Here is an 18,932-nt window from a genome sequence, read left to right on the forward strand (position 1 = left end):
AGTTCATTGTAATTTATAATTAGATAAGACTTCATGGGAGGAAAATGTCTTGCAGTTCAGCTTCTCCTGACTTGAACCATTTCACCATTCCTAAACTGTCTCTGGTATAAAATCTTGGAAATCTCTTCTAATAATACTGAAGGTGGCCCCTCTACCACGTGGATGGTGGTGGTTGAAGAACGTAATTCATCTTCTCAAGGATGTTTAGGCATGACCAATACCTACTGGCTCTGCCAGCATTGCCCATGTCCTGTGAAAGAATACGTTTTTTAATAAAAAGTAATTCTTGTGATGGTTGTCCTTTGGCTGACCCAGATATTGATTGTTCAGACCTTTTACCTTTCCGTTATCATTGGTTTGGTCGAATCTGAAGGACGAAAGTGAAGTAAGGTCAGCTTTATAGAGTTTGCTCGCTGATTCAGTTAGCACAAGAGCTGTAACAAAACCTCCTGTTATAAGTAAAAGCTTATTTCACACTTTGAAATTTAAACATTCAGAACTTTGAGGAACTTTTAAATTCAGAAATTACATTTTTCATTTAAAATAAGACCAGAACTACCTGTCATAAATGATGATATATGACTAGCCTAGTTTAACAGTCCTGTCTTTGCCTCTCTTATCCAATCCAGATAGGAATATTATATAGGTGGGCAGACATGGTAAATAAGTGATAAGAGAGTTGAATTAAAGGTTTATCAATAAGGTGATAATGTCACTATTTCTGCTTTTCTGAATTAGCAATGTGTCAGTTTTGTGAAAATTCACTCTCTTTGCATAACTAAATGACATAAATTTATGTTTATTTACCCTTTTGACACTGAAATTGTTTTGTCCTTTTTAAGCCTTTCAATACCCCGCATGATCTATTACATCACAATCAAATTTCATTTTAACCCTCGACTCTTTTTACTTTATCAAAGCTCCTCGTCTCTGGTAACATCCTAGTGTATCACTTCTGTATTGCATCTAATGTCTTCATAACATTCCATAATCGTGAAATTAAACACAATAATCCAGCTGGGGTCTGACTAGAGCTTTAGATAAGTTTCATAACATCCTTGCTTCTGTACCTGCTTTTGGTTCTACTGATAAAGCCAAGGATCCCAAATCCCCTTCTAACAATGTTCTAAACTGAAGAAGGGTTACACCCGAAATGTCACCTTCTGCATCTCCTGATGTTGCCTGGCTTGCTGTGTTCTTCCAGCCTCCTCCTTTTCTACTAAACTTATTGGCAGTCTGGTGTTTAGTCTTCCAAACATGAAGGAAACAAATTAGCGGCTTTCATTTGTTTGCCTTTTTAATTTCCAGCAGATTTCGTTTAAGGGAAAAAGACCCACTTTTCAATAGGCCAAATATATCTCCAGAAGCAATTTCATTCTTCTGTAAAATATCCTGATTTTTAATTGAATATACTACCCATAATGACAGTGAAGATATTATGCCCAAGCCCAAATAAATCCAATTCCTTTCATGGCTTATAAGTTTTGTTTGTTGATGCTGCAATCGAGTAAGTTGCAATCTCAAAGAAATGTCAGTTAGGACTAAAGATTGCTCTAAAATTACTAATTAACTATGACTCCTGCTAATTATTAAAATATTTGATCTTTGAGTCTTTTCAGTGTGGAACTTTTACTGCATTGTGACACTGATCATTAGTCTTGACACTAGCAAACATTGCCTGGAATGTGAGTGGCACCAAGTCTTGTCTTCAGGAGAAGAACCTAACACTGTTGCTGGATAAGTAAACCCATTTTATTGACCAGCATCTTGGTTTCACCCCTGATTTATTTCATGTAAGTGAAAATCTCAGGAGCCGTGTACTGCATTTGATCTTGAAAAGGAAGGGGAAAGAGACTTTCATATTTCCTGGACATGATTTAAGGCACATTAATTATTTTAAAACTTCTAGATTAGCATTAAATGTAAAATTCATTCGATATAAAATAGCACTCATCTGGAGATGGATTCCAAAGGAGGTTACAAAAGAGAGCTGGATATATATTGAAAGTGATGACATGAGAGGGCTACAGAGATAAGTCTGGAGAGTGGGACAAGCTGGGTTGCTCTTTCAGGACCTGGTATAGATGGGTCAAATGACCTTCTGTACTGTAAAATTCAATGATTCTATGAGATGAATAACATAGATGCATTCAAGTGGAGAGGTAGCTAAGCACATTTGAAAGAAAAGAATAGAAGAATATACTATCAGGGTGAATTAAAAAGAGAGAGCTTGGGAGGGGAATAATGTTGAGTGTAACAGCCAATAAAAACTGGAGTCAAATGATCTGTTTCTGTGTTGTACTCTTATAATACTATGCATAAACCATTTGCCAAGATATCATAGGAATATCTGTGCCTCAATCTGGGTTTCCATGTAGGGGTGAGTATTCAAGGGATATATTTTGTCCCCAGGGATCCATCTTGGCATTTTGTGATTGATGTGAAGTTCTGAGGTAACCTGTACTGGCAGAGCATTAATAAGTCATGATAGTATCTAGGCAGGCAATATCACACCTGACGTATAGTCATAGGCCAGTTGGGAATTGAAATCCTTCCAGTTGATAGATGCGTTCCTTGGTGACTTGATGGTGACATATATGCAACTATTTCAAGTGAGGAATCCACTACTGGAGGCAAGACCCAGGCCTTCTGTTCCTGCAAGTCCGCATCCTTTGTGAAATGAATGTACTGTGCTGAAATACATACACCCCTTCAAAATCCTCCCCTCCCCCTCCATACTGCTCTAAGCAAGTTGTGTAATTACTTTTACATTCTTCAATGGGGAGGCAAATGTGATCACTGTCCTGCCATCCTCTTCAGCCTGCTGAACATTGGCTTCTAGATGCTGTTCCTGAATGACAATGTGGCAGCTGGCACCAGTATTTTAAAGTTCCTGTCCACTTCAGGGGATTACCAAAGATGACATAGGACATAAGGCACAGAGACAGGCAATTTGACCCAAGCAGTCTGTGTCAGCATTTATGGTTTTCTCAATCCTCCTCCCATCTTTATACATCTAAAGCTGCCATTGTAACCTCCCTTTCCTTATCCCCTTTGCTTGTCCAGCTTCCCCTACACCCAACCAAAATATATTAATTGATTCTGCAATCATGTGTACTCCAAATGGTCCTGCTTAACATGCATTAGGAGCAGGAATAGACTTCCAGGCCGCTCAAACTTCCACTGCCATTCAATAATACCATGTCTGATCTGCTATTCACAAGCCCACCTAGCTTCAATAGCATTGCTCTGACTTGCTTGTCAAGAATCCAACTAACCTTGCCTTAAAAATGTTTAATAACCTTCCCACCCATCCCCCAACTCTCTTTCCAGTTCCTCCTCCTCCCTTCCATCCCTCTGACAGACCCCTCTTTCCAGCTACCAACAGGATTCGTCCCTCCCATCGACCTACCAGGTCGTACTTATCACCTGTGTTCACCTATCACCACCTCACCAATCTGCCCCTCTCCCCATCGAAAACCCTTCGCCTGCCCACCGCACCCCCCCCCCCCCCACCTTATCTGCAACTCCCCCTGTCCCCACCTCCATTCCTGAAGAAAGGTTATACCAAAAAACACCAGACTTCTCCAGCTACTGATGCTGCCTGGCTTGCTGTGCTCTTCCAGCCTCGTGCTAGTCTGCTTAAAAATATTTAGGAACTCTACTTTTGTGGCCTTTTAAGGAAGAAAATTCCAAAGACTCATGACTTTCTGAGAGAGAAAAAAAATATCCTATTCATCTCTACCTTCAATGGACAACCTTTTTTTAAAAAGTGACCCTTTGTCCTAAATTCTCCTGCTAGAGGAAACATCCTTACCAAGGATGTCAAGACCCTTCAGAATCTTGTATACTTCGATCAAGTTGCTTGTGGGGAAAACACCAGGGAGAAAAGATGTCGAAAGCTGCAAGACAACATGATTTGGGTTAACCTGTACATGAAATGCAAAACGCTAGCACACGGGTGCAGCAGGTAATCAGGAAGTCTAATGTAATACACCCATTTCTTGTGAATGAATGAAAAGAACTTTGCTAACTTCCCTAATCTCCCATAAATGAGTGGCTTTTTGCTAGGCCAGTTCAAAATGAGTTGAGTCGAACAAGTGGTCCATATTTTCCACTAGACATAGAACCATTTTTCAGAGTAGATGAGAATTACACAGGAGATCTCTGCAGAATCTCCATTATATAACAATCCAAAGGAATTGCCTCACAAGTTGAAGATTCCACTAGGCAATTCATCAAGACCTAGAACCCTCCAAAAGTCTCCATTATAATTGGAGAGTATAAACCATTTTAATTAAGTTAAAAAGTCACTTGGAAAAGTTAGACTATTAAATACATAGTCTAACACCTGTGTAATTGTTTACCAACTCCATACTTAGCTCTCTAACCCCCATCTACACCTCTTACAATTTCTACCTTATCTCAACCATCTTGGCACCTTATCAAACTCTACCCTGCCACACACCCCCCACCTGTATATTCTATTCGCTATGCCATCAAAGGCCATTCAGATTTGTTTACAGCTTAAGAATTAAAATGAAAGCAAGTGGTGATTAGCCATTTTAAATCAGAACAATCAGCTAGCAGGAGTTATTGGCAAGCATGTTATCACAATGAAATTTGCAAGTACCTACTACAAACATGACAAGAAAAAACATTGCAGTTGCAGTGCAACTGACAGCACATAACAGTAAACAGAATATATTACTGTATATTCAAATGATTGATTGATACCTTGAAGAATGCAGTCACATTTAGCAAACACCTTTTGTGCTAATCAGTTGTGGTATAGATTATGTTTCGGAATAAGTTATAAGAAATGCGAGCAAAGCAAAGAAAATACAGTTATCTATTTCTCTCTGAGGTATTCAGAATTATTTTGTCACCATTCATTTTTAATTGTCAAAAATGAAATCTTTACTGATAAAAGTTATGTAGGATGATGTAAGTTATTTACAACAATGTGAGGTAGCCTGAGTAAATTACATGTAAAGCAGATCCAATACATTAGATGTTTTATACAACATTTTGAAATATAAATGAGAGTTGTTCATTCACCAAATGCACCCTATAAAAGCAAGTTCACTGACTTAAAGTTTAATAATCAATCTCATGTGGAGCTGCACAAGGGGAATCAGGACCAAAAACTCAAATGAAGTCAGAGCCCAGAAAGTTAGTGGTCGAGAGGTGAAGGTGAAGCCATTGGCTTCTTTGGTCTTCCTTGACCCGAATCTAAATAATACAGCAAGGTGATTCTGTAAAAATTTAACAAAGGCCCTCATCTCTGGCTGCCACATTTCTTCTATTTCCATTATGAGTACATTTCAAAGTTGTTTCATTGATTGCAAACTACTTTTGGACACGCAGAGGTGTGAAAGGTGTAAACATAAGAGCTAGGAGCAGGAGTAGGCCATCTGGCCCTTCAAGCCTGCTCCACCATTCAATAAGATCATGGCTGATCTTTTTTGTGGACTCAGATTCACTTATGTGCACTCTCACCATATCCTTTAATTCCTTTATTGTTAATTCCTTTACTTAATTCTAAAAACATTTACTGAAGTAGCGTCAACTACTTCACTGGGCAGGGAATTCCATAGATTCACAATTATCTGGTGAAGAATTTCCTTCGCAGTTCAGTCCTAAATCTGCTCCCTCTAATCTTGAGGCTAGCTCTTGGTTTTACCTACCAATGGAAACATCCTCTGTACTTCTATTTTATCTATTCCCTTCATAATCTTATATGTATCTATAAGATCCCCCCTCATTCTACTAAATTCCAATGAATATAATTCCAGTCTATTCAGTCTCTCCTCATAAGTCAACACCCTCAACTCAGGAATCAATCTAGTGAACCTCCTCTGCATTCCTTCTAGTGCTAGTATATCCTTTCTCAAGTAAGGAGACCAAAACTGCACACAGTACTCCAGGTGTGTCCTCATCAGCATCCTATACAGCCGCAACATAACCTCTCTGCTTTTAAACTCAATTCCTTGAACAATGAAGGACAAAATTCCATTTGCCTTCCTAATTACTTGTTATATTGCAGACCAAGCTTCTGTGATTCATGCACAAGGACACGGAGGTCCCTTTGCATAGCAGCATGCTGAAACTTTTTACCATTCAACTAATAATCCTTTTTACTGTTACTCTTACCAGAATGGATGATCTCACATTTATTAACATTGCATTCCATTTGCCCACTTGCTTATTGATGTTCCTCTGCAAAGTTTCACAGTCCTCTGCAGTCTTTGTTCTGCCACTCATCTTAGTGTCATCTGCAAACTTTGACACACTACACATGGTCCCCAACTCCAAATCATCTAGGTAAATTGTGAATAATTGCAGTCCCAACATTGAAGGCACACCACTAGGTACTGATTGCCAGCCAGAATAGCACTCATTTATCCCCACTCTTTGTTTCTTGTTAGTCAACCAACCTCTGTCCATGCTAATACTTTACCAGTAACACCATGCATCTTTATCTTATGCAACAGCCTCTTGTGCAGCTCCTTATTGAAGGCCTTTTGGAAATCTAGGTACACCACATCCACTGTGTCCCTGTTATCCACCTTGCTCGTAATGTCTTCATTGAATTCCAAAAGATTTGTTAAGCATAACCTGCCCTTCATGATCCCATGCTGCATCTGCCCAATAGGACAATTTCTATCTAGGTGCACTGCTATTTCTTCCTTGATAATAGAGTCAAATATCTTTGACACTACAGAGGTTAAACTAACCAACATCACACTTGTTGTTTTCCAATCTGCTGGAAATGCCCCAGAGCCCAGCGAATTTTGGAAAGTTACCACAAGTGCACTTGCTTTTTCTCCCACCACCTCTCTTAATGCCCTGGGAGACTTATCTATCCTTAGCTCCATTAGCTTGCCCAACACTACCTCTTCCATAATAATAATTCATTCCAGGTCCTCACCTACCTTTGTGTCTTTGTCAATTACTGGCATGTTATTAGTGTCCTCCACTGTGAAGACCAATACAAAATACCTGTTCAATGCCTCAGCCATTTCATCATATCCCATGCCTAAATGCCCCTTGTCATCCTCTAAAGCACCAACATTTACTTTCACCACTCCTTTTCATTTTATATATTTAAAGAAATTTTTGGTATCTGTCTTTATAGTCTGTGCTAGTTTTTTCTCATGTTCTATCTTACTTTTCCATGTAGCTCTTTTTGTGGCTTTCTGTTAACCTTTAAAGTTTTCCCAGTCTTCTAGTTTCCTGCTGTTCTTGGCCACTTTTTATGCCTTGTCTTTCAATTTGACAGTTTCCCTTATTTCCTCAGACACCTTTCGCAGATTATCCCTTTTCTTCTAGTCCTTCCTTTTCACTAGAATATACTTTTGCTCAGCACTTTGAAAAATCACTTTGAAAGTCCTCCAATGCTTGTCAACTATCCCACTATAAAGTCTTTGTTTCCAATCTACTTTAGTCCTCCCTCATTCTATTGTAGTCTCCCTTGTTTAAGCACAGCACAATCCTTGTATTGGATTTAAACACAAGTTGTTCCTTTGAACAGGGAGGTGGGCAAACAAGATGATATGTTTAAATTGCACTCAAAAGAGACCGTATGAAATCTAGTACACAATTGCAATAGTCTCATATACATAGTTTGTTTCTAAAATTTGTTAAAGGATATAAGTAAACAAGGAAGGTAGCAGAATAAACTTGGCATGCATGAAATTAGGAAGATTCGGCAAAACATTAACAGAAAATTGATATCTTGTTTTACTTTCTATCATTACTTCAGAGGAATCCCAGTTCTTACCTTGTTCCTGTACGACCAGGACCGAGGTAGTGTTCCGGTAACATCCTGGAGTGGTGTGTGTTTGGTGAAAGATCTGTGATCTCTTATATTACATACAATCATATGAGCGTGTTTCTCTTCAAAATTTGAAATGGCAAATCAAATCATATGAGTTAAACATTAACAAACCTAACAATTAATAAATAAATAAATCTAAGAATGCAAAATACTAGTTCCATTTTCAAAAGGATGTTTCAAGCTAGAAACATTAGATGTTTTCATTCCACAAAAAAAAATGAATACTGCTTCTGTGGTTAATAACTGACAGGACCCCTGTTCAAAGTTTAGCTCCAGCATTGAAAGTAATATTATGGTATTTTGAACAAAAACCATCATACAGATAAACTTTTGAGTTAATCGGACATTAAGACTGAGGTTGGAGGGGCACTCTTTCTTTCCGAGTTTCTTCAGTTACAACAAGAATTAAAGTTAACCAGGCTGTTGATATGGCCAATTATCTAAGTATGAGGATCAGAAATGTATCAGATTCAATATTATGAACAAATCAGGCCAGGATTTTTTAGTCAATAACAAATAACAGATTTCTTCCAAAAATATAAACCTAAACAATAATGCAATATTTAATCAGAAACAGTTTGTATGACAAACATATAATTTATACATATATACACCTTTCCTTCTGCTATAAGGTTGGAAGTGGGGATGATCACTGATGATTGCACAGTGTTTAACACCATTTATGTCCCCTCAGATACTGAAGGTACCAACTCCGAATGCAGCAAGACCTGGACAACAGGCTTGAGCTGATAAAAGCCTATAAATGTGGAGTCACACAAGTGCCAGGTGATGACCATTTCAAACAAGAGAGAATTTAACCATTAGCCCTTGATGTTCAATGGCATTACCATCACTGAATCTCACACTGTTAGTACCCCAGATCTTACTATTGGCCAGAAACTGAATTGGATTTAAAAATATTCTGGCTACAAGAGCAGTTCAGAGGCTCAGAATTCTGTGACAAAATAATTCACTCTCGTCTTGCCACCATCTACAAAATACAAGTCAGGAGTGTCTTCATTTGCAGGATAGTGCAGCTCCAACTGTACTGAAGAAACTTGGCACCATCCACGACAAAGAAACCTGCTTGATTGGAATTCCATGCACTATTTTCACCACCAAAGCACAGCGGCAGCAGTGTGCCATCTACAAGATGCACTGCAGTAAATTAACAAGGTTCTTCTGACAGGTCCTTTCAAACTCACGACTTCTGCCACTGAGAAGGACAAGGACAGTAGAGGCACAGGCACACCACCATTTGCAAATTTCCCTCCAAGCCACAAATCATGCTGACTTAGAACAATATTGTAATTCCTTCACTGTTGCTGAATTAGGATCCTGAAACTACCTTCCTAAATGTACTGTGAGAAATCCTATACCTCAAGGAATAAAGTGGTTCTACAAGATAGCTCACCGACACTTTCTCCAGGACAATTAAGATAGGCAATAAATGCTGGTCAAGCCAGCAACATTCACATCACTTGAGTGAATAAATGTAAACCTCCTAAGAAACCAAAACAAAGTCTGAGGGAAAACAAAAAGACTTTTCTGAGTGCTAACTTTGAAGTACAGGGTTAAGCTTGTAAAAAAGGAAAAGTTACAAATTATCCAAAATGGTGTTTTGTGTCTCACTAGAACATTTGCAGCTGGCTCAATTCCCTTTAATGGAGATGATGTAGTAGTTTCCAAGAAAATTCTCTTCAGGAATTCTTCCCAAGTAGAAAAGATGCATTTTGTTGAGGGTTTTCAGCTCATACACTTGCTGAGAGGAGTCACAAAGCAGGACAAAGTAAGCTTCCGACAAATCAAGTTTTCCCTTGCTGTGTTCAAAAATTGACGACTTATTCCACAAACTGGAAGTCCTTTTTTTCCCTGAAAATGCTCAAGACTGAATGACACTAGCAAGCTTCTTACTCCTTGACAGTGCAATACTGTTGCTATTGTACCAATTTCTTTTCCAAAGCAAACTATTTTATATTTTAATTTAAAAGTTGAAGACATATTTTCCGACAGTAATTGACAATCCCCCAGTCCTCTTAACCCTTTAATCTCACTACATAAGAAATATACTATTTGTCCTATTATTCACAATGTTGCAGATGTTCTAATGTCTTTGCAATGGATCTTTTTTTTTATTTCAAAAATATACTTTATTCATAAAAAGATTTGATGGTCTGTACATTTGATCATGCCATACATATGTCCACATTTCCAAACACAGATTCGAATTTATCAATGTCATTTACAATCCTGTGCATTTTTCAATCTTGTACATATATTTGGCTGAGGCATCAGCAGAGCCCAAAAAAACATCTGTATGGGCCCCCTGTTCTTCTTTAGGCAGGCCGATCTTACACGGTGGTCTTTCCCCACCGCGCCTTGGCGGCAGCTGCCCCAAGCTTCAGCGCGTCCCTCAACACGTAGTCTTGGACCTTGGAATGTGCCAGTCTGCAACACTCGGTCGGGGTCAACTCCTTCAGCTGGAAGATCAACAGGTTTCGGACCGCCCAGAGAGCGTCCTTCACCGAGTTGATGATCCTCCAGGCACAGTTAATGTTCGTCTCGGTGTGAGTCCCGGGGAACAGGCCGTAGAGCACGGAGTCCCGCGTCACGGCGCTGCTCGGGACGAACCTCGACAAGCACCACTGCATTCCTCTCCAGACTTCCTCTGCATAGGCACATTCCAGAAGGAGGTGTGTGACAGTCTCGTCCCCCCCGCAGCCACTTCGAGGGCAGCGTGCGGTGCGGCAGAGAGTCCGGGCGTGCATAAAGGATCTCACAGGCAGAGCCCTTCTCACCACCAACCAAGCCACGTCTTGGTGCTTGTTGGAAAGTTCTGGCGATGAGGCATTCTGCCAAATGGCTTTGACAGTCTGCTCAGGGAACCGCTCGACAGGATCCGCCCTCTCCTTTTCCCGAAGGGTCTCAAGGACGCTACGTGCTGACCACTTCCTGATGGACTTGTGGTCAAAGGTGTTTTTCCTCATAAATTTCTCCACGACGGACAGGTGATACGGAACGGTCCAACTACTCGGAGCGTTCCGCGGCAGCGAGGCCAGGCCCATCCTTCGCAACACCGGGGACAGGTAGAACCTCAGTACGTAGTGACACTTGGTGTTTGCGTACCGGGGATCCACGCACAGCTTGATGCAGCCACACACAAAGGTGGCCATCAGGGTGAGGGTGGCATTGGGCGTGTTTTTTCCCCCATTGCACCGGTCTTTGTACATTGAGTCTCTTCGGACCCGGTCCATCTTTGATCTCCAAATGAATTGGAAGATGGCCCGGGTGACTGCGGCGGCACAGGTCCTGGGGATAGGCCAGACCTGTGCCACATATAGCAATACTGAGAGGACCTCACACCTGATGACCAGGTTTTTTCCCGCGATGGAGAGCGACCGTTGCCCCCATCTGCCTAGTTTCTGTCTCATCTTCCTGATCCGCTCCTCCCAGGTCTTGGCGCACGCCCCAGCCCCCCCGAACCAAATACCCAGCACCTTCAGGTGGTCAGTCCTGACGGTGAAGGGGATAGAGGATTGGTCGGCCCAGTTCCCGAAGAGCATGGCCTCGCTCTTGCCTCGGTTTACCTTGGCCCCCGAGGCCCGTTCGAACTGGTCGCAGATGCACACGAGTCTGTGCACGGACAGCGGATCCGAGCAGAAAACAGCGACGTCATCCATGTACAGGGAGGCCTTAACCTGCAGGCCCCCGCTGCCAGGAATAGTCACCCCTCTCAGGCTCGCATCCTTCCTGATGGATTCGGCAAATGGCTCTATGCAACACACAAACAAGGCGGGTGAGAGGGGGCATCCCTGCCTGACTCCAGATCTTACAGGGAAGCTATCTGATTCCCACCCATTGATTGAGACTGCACTGACAATGTTGGTGTAGAGCAGTCTGATCCAATTTCCGATTCCCTCCCCAAAGCCCATTTTGGAGAGGACATCCCTCATATATGTATGCGATATCCTGTCAAAGGCTTTCTCCTGGTCAAGGCTGATGAGGCATGTGTCCACCCCCCTGTCCTGCACGTAGGCGATCGTATCCCTGAGGAGTGCGAGACTCTCAGAGATCTTCCTGCCCGGTACAGCACAGGTTTGGTCCGGGTGGATCACCGATCCCAGAGCAGACCTGACCCGGTTGGCGATGACCTTTGACAGGATTTTGTAGTCTGCATTTAACAGTGAGATCGGTCTCCAATTTCTAATTTCCTCCCTCTCCCCCTTCCACTTGTAGACGAGGGTGATGATGCCTTTCCTCATGGATTCACTCATGGTACCTGCCCGAAGCATACTGACATACACCTCCAGCCGGTCCTGGCCGATCAAGTCCCAAAGAGCGGAATAAACCTCGACCGGTAAGCCGTCGCTTCCGGGAGTTTTATTCTTTTCAAAGGACTCGAGGGCCTTGGTCAGTTCATCCAGAGATAGCGGCTGGTCCAGCCTCTCTCGTGTTCCGTCATCTAGGACCTCCGTGATAGAGGACAGGAACGACTGGGAGGCCGCGCTGTCGGTCGGCTTCGAGTCATACAGGCTGGCGTAGAAGGATTTGCTGATCCTCATGACGTCAGCCTGAGATGACGTTACCGAGCCATCTTCTTTCTTCAGGCTGCTGAGCACGGAGCTCTCTTTGTGCACCTTCTGGAAGAAGAAACGTGAGCACGTCTCGTCCTGCTCCACCGAGCGGACCCTGGACCGGAAGATTATCCTGGAGGCCTCCGAGGCAAAGAGCGAGGCTTGCTGGCCCTTCACCTCCTTGAGGTCCTCCGTGACATCCACCCCCATCGTCTGCAGCAGGAGCAGGTTCTGCATACTTTCCTGGAGCTGGGACAGTTTTCCCCGCCTCTCTCTCGCCTCCTGGACACCTTTGAGGATAAAGAACCTCTTGATGTTCCCTTTTACCGTTTCCCACCAGTCCGCTGGAGACTCAAAGAGGGGCTTCACGGTTCTCCAACCTGCATAATCCCTCTTGAGCTCTTCGATGTTTCCCGGGGTCAACAGCTTAGTGTTCAGTTTCCACGTTCCCTTGCCCACCCGCTGTTCGTCCTGTAGGTGACAGTCGGCCAGCAGGAGGCAGTGGTCAGAGAAGAACACCGGCTTGACGTCGGTGGATCTGACCGAGAGCGTTCGGGACACAAACAGGTAATCTATCCTTGAGCGGATAGACCCGTCTGCCCGTGACCAGGTGTATCTACGCTGCGCTCCATCTGCAGGGGCGCTGAAGACGTCGTGCAGCTTGGCGTCTTTGACCGTTTCCATCAGGGCCCTGGACGTAGCGTCCGGTTTACTGTCCCCCCCGCCGGATCGTCCATCAGCATCAATGATGCAGTTGAAGTCTCCGGCCAGAATGACCGGCCTGGACGTAGCCAGCAGCAGTGGAAGCTGTTGCAGGACGGCCAACCGTTCCCTCTTACCCACTGGGGCGTACACGTTGATTAGTCTCACGGGAGCGTTTCTGTATTTGACGTCCACGACGAGGAGGCGCCCGCCCACCACCTCCTTAACCTCGGAGATGGTGAAGTTGCCTCCCCGCAACAGGATACCCAGGCCGGAGGCGCGGCTATCGTTGCCCCCCGACCACACTGACGGCCCGTGGGTCCACAAGCTCGACCATCTCCTGTAACTGCTGAGGTGCGGTATCCCGCACTCCTGCAGAAACAGGACATCGGCTTTGACGTTGGCCAGGAAGGCCAGCGTTGAAACACATCGCGTAGCCGCTTTAATGCTACGCACATTTATGCTGGCAATTTTAAACCCCATTTTAACAGTTTGCGGGGTTACCAGTGTCCATTTTCTTCTGGTCTTGCTCCAGTGGGGTAGCTGCGTGCATCCCCGTGGTGACAGCAAACTGCTGGACCTTCCCAGGGCTGAGGTAGTTGTCCGGCTCCACGCTGGAGTCATTTCCCCGCTCTGGTGTCATCGTGTCAGACCCAGGGTCCGCATCGCCCCGTTCTCCATCTGACATCAGGGCTGTCACTGGGACGCTGCTCCCAGTTCCCTGGAGCTGTGGGCCGGTGGGTACCCCTTGGTTCTCACCGGGTAGGGGGAGGCCTTCACCCATCCCCTCAGAGGGATCTGGATCACTCTTCAAGCAACTTGGTGAAAAATCATTTTTGAGCTGAGGCATGCAGGAACAAAACTAACAGGGCACCTTGTGTCATGCATATTATAGTAATTGTTATCAATTTCTTACTGCAACAGCATGTATTTTTACATAGAATTGTAGAATTGTTGCAGTACAGAAGAAGGGAACTTTGGCCTATTATATTTGCAACCAATCTCTAAGTTACTAACTTACCGAGTGCAATTGCCCTGCTTCTCCTCATTGCCATGCATGTTCTTTTTCATGTCATCATTGCTTGTTTTGCCATTTATCTTAAATGTGTGTCCTTTCATCTCCTTCCACCTTTGGGATCAGTTCTTCCCTACTAACTCTGTCCATACTCCTCAAGAATACCTCTATCAAATATCTTGCAAATTTCTCTTCATTAAGCAATAAAGTCCCAAATTCTGCTATTTAATTACTTAAATGAAGTTCCTCACCTATGGAACTGTTCTCATGAACAATTTCTGCACCCTCTCCAATTTCTTACATCTTTCCAAAAGTGTGGCTTTAAATAAAATTGAAAACCAAGAGCTGTTAGAGAAGGATGAATTTAGAATAATTACTTTTACCATGGAAAAGCTGCTAGGAAAATTACTAAATCAAAGGCTGAAAAGTCTTCAGAACTGTGTGGCCTATAGCCCTAGCATCTTAAGAGAAGTGATGGCACTGAAATTGATGCATTGGCTGTAATCTTCCTAAATTCCTTAGTTTCCGGAACAGTTAATTAATCTATTAGATTATTTTGATGTGGTGGTGACATTAATTGTGGATAGATTTGAAGTATTTGGATTTTAAAAAGGCATTTAATAACATACCACATCAGAGATTGTCGCACAAAATAGTAACACATGATGTAAGGGGAACATCATACTAAAGGATTAGTTAGCTAATAGGGCATGAGAGTGGGGTTAAATGGATTTTTCTTTTGGATTGGCAAATTGTAACTAGAGTTCCACAGGAATCAGTGCCAGATTGTTAGCTATTTACAATCTGTAACAATGTTTTTGACAATGGGACCAAATGTATGCTAACTAAATTTGCTGTTGACACTAAGATATTAGTGTCATAGTTTCATAGAGATGTACATGTGGAAAACCAAGTTGCCATGTGGAGATAGAGTCTGCAAAGGGATACAGATAGTATTATAATCCCAGCTGATATTTTTAATCGACAAGTCAGATCCCACATGGAACTCTGGCTTAAAATATCATTATTTTTATTTAACAAATCATCTTTCACTGCAATACAAACATGCAATGCTATAGATTTGGATTTAATAATAAAATGGAAGTTTATTACGCAAAAGAAATTCAGATAAAATAGGAAAGCCAAACTATTTACAAAGAACACAATTTGAACAATGTCAAATCACAAAAATACAATCCCATCTATCACAACATCGTCATTTTACAGGACTCAAAGAGCAGAGAGAATTTCCTTCCCTATCATATCTTTAGTTTTGATTTTACAGTTTATCTCAATTCCCGTTCTTGAGAATTTAGTAGTGCTTTTTGAAAAGTAATCACATACTTGACCTTAAAATTTATTAGCTTCAAGTAACACTGTCAAGGCTTTACTGGAATACATATATGGTCTGGAGCTTTCAGATAAAATCCTTACTCTGAGTAAACCTATTTCCTAACTTTCCTGAACTATTCCGTTTCTCCAGGAGAAACTGTTTCATGCATCTAACTATAAGCAGTACTTCTCAGTTTCTAAGCTATTGGTTTTTCATGTAAGTTAAAAAAAAATAAATTCCTGATTCTTCTAACTGAGAGCAAATAAATGCTCCATAATGCTTCCTCTGTCCACTTGTAAAATGCTCCCAATGGAAATAAATTCCTAATATCACTCCAAGGATTCCCTCCCACATTTGTTAAAATAAGTCATATCTCCAGAAATATGAGAAGTTAATCATTAAACTTCCTTATATACCCAATCATTGGAATAATCTTAACAATAAGTTCTAATCATAGTCTTCGAAGTTTGATGCCATCTTTCGAATACTTTGAGATTGTGGGTGAGAAGTCGAAGAGGTAAACTTTTATTTTGCAATTAGTCATGATTTTTTCCAATATTTATAACTTAAGATTTAATGTAAGATATGATTGTATTACTTTGTTAATCCATACTTTGTTAAAAAAATTGAACAAACATTTTTGCTAATATTTTTACAGTAATTTATACAAAAGGCATTGTTTCAGGAAATCTTGTGAAAGCATATACAATCATTAAAATATATTGATTCCCAGTCCTGGTTTTATGTGAGAGTGCTACACACTTATTAAGACTCTGCTAAGTGGTTCTTCCAAAGCTGCCTTCTGAATTAAAGATTTAGGTTTACTTGATAATTAGGGTTTTCCAACTACTTCACATTTACTGTATGTCTGGCAAAATATAACCGCATATTTATGTAATTCTGGCCAAAAATTATAATTTTAAGAGCCACTCATTAAATTTCATTATGATACTCAGATGAGACTACCATCCGATGGACCAGTACTCATTCCTCATTGCTTGGTATCTGAGGTGGCTTCCACTTCCTTAATAATACTTTGTGTTTCAAATAATAATATTCATGCATTATTTCTGATTCAATGTCTAACTAAGCTGCTTGGTAAATTTCCTTAAATTCCAATTGTTTTGTTGCAATTCTATTTTAAAAAATGGACTAAACATATCAGTCTGACTCTTTATAACTTCATACTTTTTAATTAATTTTTGAAAATTGTATTTAGTAACTTATTTCCCAATTCATCACCCTATTTCATAAACTCCCTTTCTTACTGTAGAGGTGATTTCCCTCTATGTGATTTGCTGTTATAGTTTACAGATATTCACAAATTTCAGGAGACAGAATAGCATGGATAAACCATACTGATGAATAGGGAACTTTCATTCCCTAATGTTGATTTGGAAGCATGTATTCAACTGGGGAAACTTTAATTTTGTGCTGAACAAAACCATAACTATTTTACGGCAATTTTCAGTTTTTACTAATATGCAAATTTCCTATGAGAACACGGTATCACAAACTGATGTGAAAGATTAGGAAATGTTTTTTAGAATTATTTATTCATACTATAAGATTTAATGCTTTTATTACAAAATAAAATGTAATAAATTGAATGTTAGCAACATAAGTTAGGAATCAATACAAAGTCAGAACACATTTATATTAAAAGATAGCAACACATGGCAGGATTGCATAATATTTTCTGTTATATCTTTCCCTTTAATAACATGATGATAATACATGGTGCAGAACAAGCTTGAGCAACTTTTATGAAGGTTACTGAGATTTATAAAGTTGGTTTAAACAAATATTTTATGACTATTGACCTAAAATCATTTGACATAGGCATGTTGAGCACTCTGATATAGTTCAAGATGACTCCCGAACTGTTTCCATTATATTATCTTTTGGAAGTCCTACTAAAGGTGTTTTGTAAGAAGGTAAACAAATGTTTCAGACATGTGATTTGCCTTCATAAAAATCAACCACAAACTGTATGTCTAATTGAAACTACTTCAAAGCCAAATCTGCTGAACTGCCAAACTTAGTTAGAAAATATTTAATTCAACAGCTATTACAAACTCAACTTTTAAAATATTCTCAGAATCTTCTCACTTGCGTTATCCCAAACAAAGTGATTCAGCTATAAAACCAATAATGCAATGGCACGACTACATATTTTGTTTACATTATTTCTGAGTTAATTGTAGAATGCTTGGGTGAAATTATAACCCACAGAAAATTCATCCATTTGCAGGGATTTAGATTCGGGCTCATGGGCTGAATCTTACATCTTTTGGCTAAAGGTCAGTTTTGTCCAGTTTCATTGGAAGGTTTCTTGCCAAAAGATGTGGTGAAATCTCTTGCTGTATCTCATTGAACTCACCTCATGAACTTACCTGCCCCAATGGTGCTCTCTTGACTGATTTTAGCCCCATACTTTCACTAACTATTCCTTTAACAATGTTCCATTCACCAGCTACCCAGCAACTCTGACACCCATATCAGATTGGCCAATCTGCACACAGACAAGGACTGGAATTTCAAAGCTCAGACTCTGAGTGTCTTGTTTAGAACATTTGCAGCATAAGCTGGTGAGCTCCTAAGGATGACAGCTCTGCAACTAGCCCAAGAAATAATGCCTCCAAGGCCAAAGGACTCTACTTCCAGGTAGATCCCCTCCACCCCAGCTGCACAAGCTGGAACTACACTGAGATGTAGTGGGAAGGAAAGTAAAAAACCTTTTGAGCGCACTTGTTGACATGGGTGACAGCACTCTATATATAAAGATATATGTTTGCATAAATGTTACTTGTTTTACAACAGACTGTTAGTTTGAAACACTGTCTGGTCCCTTTGTAACTATACCAGCATGGTGCCTAAATTTATATCCCTACAGGCTGTTCCATAGATCGACGTGTTGAGAGCTTGCTGCTGCACGTGAAGGTAAGATGAACAAGTCCTATGTAGGGCAATAGATTATACTTTACCCTCCATGGTCAAGCATGCATATTCTTTGCCTGGCTTCTGCGCATGCAAAAGTGCTGTGACTGAATGAAGTGGTTAGCAATGTATGGGGCAGCGAGCAGTACAGTACAAAGGGGGATAATGTCTTAGGATTTAGAGGAATTGGTGAGCCCATGGGTCTGTGTCCTGTAACGTGTGTGGGTCTATGCATCATGTTCTAAAGGACCTCACATTAGTGCAGTATGAGACATTTATCTCACCTCTTCCAGATGTGGTCACAGCCCATTTTCTTTCTTTACTGCAACATAACATAAGTTATCTTCTGCAACTGTGGCTGATGATCCCATTAAACAAACCCCTAATTGAGGTCCAGCATTGATACAGCCCATTCTTCCACTGAGGCCATTGTGAAGCTGACAACATGTCTCCTGAAGATGAGGTTTCGAGACTTGGATTGGTGTGGGGTTGTGCCTTGCCATTCAGTCCAGACATAGTGCCCCA

At 41.2% G+C, this 18,932-nt stretch overlaps 1 protein-coding gene across 1 annotated transcript in view; it reads right to left on the reverse strand.

Moving 5' to 3' along the window:
* Positions 1-7,852, reverse strand: part of LOC140479880 (E3 ubiquitin-protein ligase RNF170-like) — a 34,452-nt gene extending 26,600 nt beyond the window's left edge. The window contains exon 1 of the mRNA XM_072574227.1: positions 7,787-7,852. The gene's annotated coding sequence lies outside the window, so the exon portion shown is untranslated. The remainder of the gene's footprint in view (positions 1-7,786) is intronic.
* Between the last annotated feature and the right edge of the window lie 11,080 nt (positions 7,853-18,932).

The sequence above is a fragment of the Chiloscyllium punctatum genome, chromosome 7 (genome assembly GCF_047496795.1).
Source record: "Chiloscyllium punctatum isolate Juve2018m chromosome 7, sChiPun1.3, whole genome shotgun sequence".
In the NCBI taxonomy this organism is placed as follows: Eukaryota; Metazoa; Chordata; class Chondrichthyes; order Orectolobiformes; family Hemiscylliidae; genus Chiloscyllium; species Chiloscyllium punctatum.